Source organism: Archocentrus centrarchus, chromosome 14, assembly GCF_007364275.1.
Source record: "Archocentrus centrarchus isolate MPI-CPG fArcCen1 chromosome 14, fArcCen1, whole genome shotgun sequence".
NCBI classification, from domain to species: domain Eukaryota; kingdom Metazoa; phylum Chordata; class Actinopteri; order Cichliformes; family Cichlidae; genus Archocentrus; species Archocentrus centrarchus.
In genome coordinates, this window is record NC_044359.1 from 8,824,197 (window position 1) to 8,828,802 (window position 4,606).

The following is a 4,606-nucleotide window of genomic DNA, read 5'->3' on the forward strand; positions in this document are numbered from 1 at the left end:
TGTCCAAATGTTTAACGAATACCTTTGACTGTGAAGAGTTTTCCCCGAAATCTATTCAGACCTGTGAAAAACTAACTACGCACCCACTCATCTCTTCTGTTCACTGAGGTTTGCAGACATTTGTTTATGCTCTCCATTGCTGCCGCAGCATTTAAATCAGGTTGAGGTCTGGACTTTGACTGAGCCACTGCAGCGCCGTGATTTTTTTTTTTTTTTCTTTTTCAGCCATTTTGTTGTAGGTTTGCTGCTGTCTTTGGGATCATTATCCTGTTGCATGACCCAATCTGGGCCAAGCTGTAGCTGTTGGACAAATGGCGTCAAATTCGACTCCATATACAGTGGATGCAGAAAGTATTCAGACCCCTTTAAATTTTTCACTCTTTGTTTCATTGCAGCCATTTGCTAAAATCAAAAACAGTTCATTTTATTTCTCATTAATGTTCACTCAGCACCCCATCGTGACAGAAAAAAAAAAGCAGAAATGTAGAAATTTTTGAAAATGTATTAAAAAAGAAAAACTAATGAGAAATAAAATGAACTGTTTTGATTTTAGCAAATGGCTGCAATGAAACAAAGAGTGAAAAATTTAAAGGGGTCTGAATACTTTCCGTACCCACTGGATGGTTTATGGTATGCTATACAGAGGAGCTCAATGACTGCAAGGCTTTCAGGTCCTGTTGCTGCAAAACAAGCCCAAATGATCACCCCTCCACCTCCGTTTGGTATGTGCTGTTTTTGGTTTTCACCAAACATGGTGCTGTACATTAGGGCCAAACGTCTCTACTTTGGTCTCGTGTGACATTATTCCACAAGTTTTATGGTTTGTTCAGATTCAACTTTTCAAATTGAAGCATTGCTGCTGGGTTCTTTTGAGATAGAACAGGCTTCTATAGTGGTGGTTACACATGCTCATGATTGGTTAATCAAGTGCATTTGATTAGCACCTGGCTGCTACTTAGCCTCTATATTCCTGTGGCAGTAGGGGTGTTTTCACAGGACTGCATCAAGTCCTTTTTTACATGTCTGTATAGAATAAGCTTTCCTATGTAACTTTCAATTAATTAAAATAATCTGGAAGCATGAAATACAACATAATTATAATTTAAATGGGTGCTCACCCTGTTAAAGTGTGTGTTGCAAGAGTAACTGTAGAAAAAGGGTGCAGCAGAAAACATTGGGACTGAAAAGTTACAGGATGTAACTCCAGTTCTACGAGTATTTGTGAACCCTCCTAACGGGCTTCACCATTAAGTTCATTAGCAAGAGGGGAGACTGGCCAACCTTCAGCTCAACTCCTGCACAGTCAGACATCTTTATTATCGTCTGCAAATGCAGGTTTTTGAATTTTATGTGCAAATGCCATCTGCAAAGCTATCTGTAGATAATTCATTTCAAGCACCAAATCACAACAAACAGCTGCCTCAAGGCCCTGGATAGGGAGGCTACAACACTCAGTTTGGTTCCACAGTGTAGCAGCGCTCACATCTGCATTATATGCAGAAGATCCTTGGTTTGATCCCCAGCAGAACCAGAATGTTGTGGTTCACAAAACATGCTGAGCATCTTTATGCTGAAGTGTCCTTGTGCAAGTTACAGAACCCTGAGAGATCCCTCCAAGTCATCTTTGAAAGTGAGAAGTGCTCATGGGGTTATTTAAATGTTGCTCTCTTAATGATTTGCTGGAAACAGTTTTCAGTACACGATCTGCATCCATCATCACCCTCCTGGATGTCACACCTCTCCTGAAAATGATCTAGTAAAGAATTTGGCATGGTTGTTCACGGTTCAGATTTGCCCACAATAAAATGGAGCAGTTGCTAAAGTGAATATTTTGAGTGTTGATGACACTTACAAGAGAAACAGTTTGAATAGGAGGTTATGCTGTAAACATGTGTTTGTGTTGAACTAGTTGTGTGCTCTTTGCCTCATAACTAGCTTTAACATTAGATGCATGACAGGAGCCAGATGGGAGACTTTAGTCTGTGGTTCTTGTCCACTTGCTCAAAATACCTTTAACCGAGTATTTGTGTACTATAAGTAATCGATTTACTATAGTTACAACTCAAACTGGGCAATGTCATTTCTCACTGTCACAACTGTGCTGCACACTCTACACAATCACAGACAAGTGCTGATTTACTTATGTTTGAACACACCACCTAACACTGAAGGGGCTTAGTAACTTTGCATGTGATGGTGCAGCATGTCTGTATCAATACCGTAAGCACTAAAAGTAAAACTGTAAGCCAGTAACATGATGATTACGGATATGTAGCAAAAGCAAATATGATAAACTGGGACACAATTCCCTTAAGCTTCCCTTTCATCAAACACAGTGTCTCAGAGCATGCTGGGAGATTCTGTCTCGCTGTTCCCAAAATGCTACAATATTTTACACATTGTATCGTGTAACTCTCAAAAGCATCGCATCATTTGTGCGTGCATTTCAGCCACACTGCTACTGCTTATGTACAGATCAGTACTTAAAGTAGTGTGTTGGGAATCACTGATGTCATTCAGAATGATGTCCAGGAATTGAGCCATCTCATTCAGGTGATATTTTGGGCATGAAACTTTTCTTCCAAAGTGTCCAACAACCCTCTTAGAAACAAAAATTTGCCTAAAATTAATCATGCCTATATGAGTTTTCTTTTTATTCATGGTGACAGCACAGCCATGAGCTTATAGCTGATTTGGCATGACTTTTCATTCCTTAAATTTGCCAAAATGTGAATAAATGTCGACTGAACAGAAAGATGAGGCTCCACATCTGACGGCAGGCTTCAAGGCTTGTTTTACATTTCTACATAAGTGATCGCCAAAGCACTCAGTCAGTTTTGGTCCAACCTGCTTGTTCACAGTCATTTTACTGCTGCATGTCATAATTGAATCCAGAGGCGATTCAAAACCAGTCAGAAGCACTATAGGGCACCAATTTCTTAAAGTAGACTGAGTCACACACACACACACGCAGAGATTGTGGGTTGTCATATGGGATTGCATAAGTGCAGTTATAGCAGATATAGCAACGCATTCTGTTCAGTTACAATGTACCCAGAAGCAATGCACTGGGCCCTGGAATCATTTCAAATCTGCTATTAAACTGTACACAAAGACCAAATTGAAAACCGGTAATCCTCTGTGTGGGAGGCAAAAACCTTTCTCCTCTAAACTATACAGACTGGTTTGGTGACTGAGGAGAAGCAGGCAGTTATGATGGCAGCAGAGTGGAATGATTCATTACACGGATCTGACGCCGGCATGCATGCAGGCAAACCTCGGAGCAGCAAGGTTTTGTTCTTTTATTGCGTTTATATGGTGTGTGTCAGTCTCACTCTCCACCTGTGTGAATCCAACGACTGACTTGGTGTGCGTTAATGATTGGCCCGATCATGACTGCATGAGGCCAATAAACCAATTTAGAGCATAAGGCAAAGACAGAGTTTTATTCACAACACACACACACACACACACACACAAGGAGGTTTTTATGACTTGGTACATGCACTTTATGCTGTGAAGATTTTATTTATTAACCTAGTTTGAGCTTTTAGTGTTCTCCTCCAGTCTGTATTCCAAACTGATAGCTTTGTTTAACATGAGGTCAGTAACATTTGAAAGCTGCACTCAGGAGCAGATGAAACTAAGCTGTAACTTGTACCTGTGTTGTATTTCCTGTTTCACTGCACCCCCTTGTGGTGCACATCTCAACTTGCAAGTGTATCAGGTTAGACTGACCTCTTTCCCAGTGAGTGTATCATGTCTTTTTCTGTGATAACATAATCTCACTGTATTTTGTGGCTGTTTTACCCACCTTTTACAGATCTGATGTCACCGCTGCAGCTTGCATGCAGCTTCTGACGCTCAATAAAGTTCTACGTATATTCCAGTCTTGCTGTTCTGCTGGTAAAATTGCTAAATTTCATGTATGTCAAACTCAGCATTGTCTGTGGTTCTATGGTGTAGTGGTTATCACATCTGCTTTACACGCAGAAGGTCTTGGGTTCAATCCCCAGTGGAACCAGTTTTGCAGACAGCAATTAAGAGCAGTCGTGAGATCCAGGCTGCAAGACTGGGCTGCTCCAGTCTGTGTTGGAGCGTTCTCAGGTATGATATTTATCTCTGGATCTAATTGTAGTAAAAGTGCAGTACAAAGTATCCTTGATTAGTATGTCAGTTAAAACTCGAATTCAGCACTGAAAAAATGCAGGCTACACCGGCTTTTTGAAATCATCATGAGCTGGTGATCTATTCTACCCGTCATGGAATTATCATCATGAGCTGGCAAAATTTAGTGTTATATAATTTGCAAACATGACCTTTAGTGCTCTAGAGCTCAATAAAAATTTGCATACTTTATTGTCTTAAACACTCTGAACTACATATCCAATTGAGGTTTGTGATGATTGGTGATTCTAAATTGGCTAAGAACACAGCAAAGAGGGTGCTGGTTTGGCTCAATGAGTGAGAAGACAACCATATACCGCATGGCTGAAGCACAGCAGGCTCGGGTTTGAGTCTGACCCCGCAGCCCTTTGCTACGTGCCTTCCCCCTCTCTCTCTCCCTGCTTTCCTATCTATTACTGCACTGTTATAAAGGCAAAAG

The 4,606-nt window shown here is 40.8% G+C and overlaps 1 non-coding gene across 1 annotated transcript; it reads left to right on the forward strand.

Annotated features, from left to right (window-relative positions):
• The first annotated feature begins 3,951 nt into the window (after positions 1-3,951).
• Positions 3,952-4,024, forward strand: trnav-uac (transfer RNA valine (anticodon UAC)). Its single transcript has one exon. It is a non-coding gene; the product is annotated as a tRNA-Val (tRNA).
• Positions 4,025-4,606: the final 582 nt, after the last annotated feature.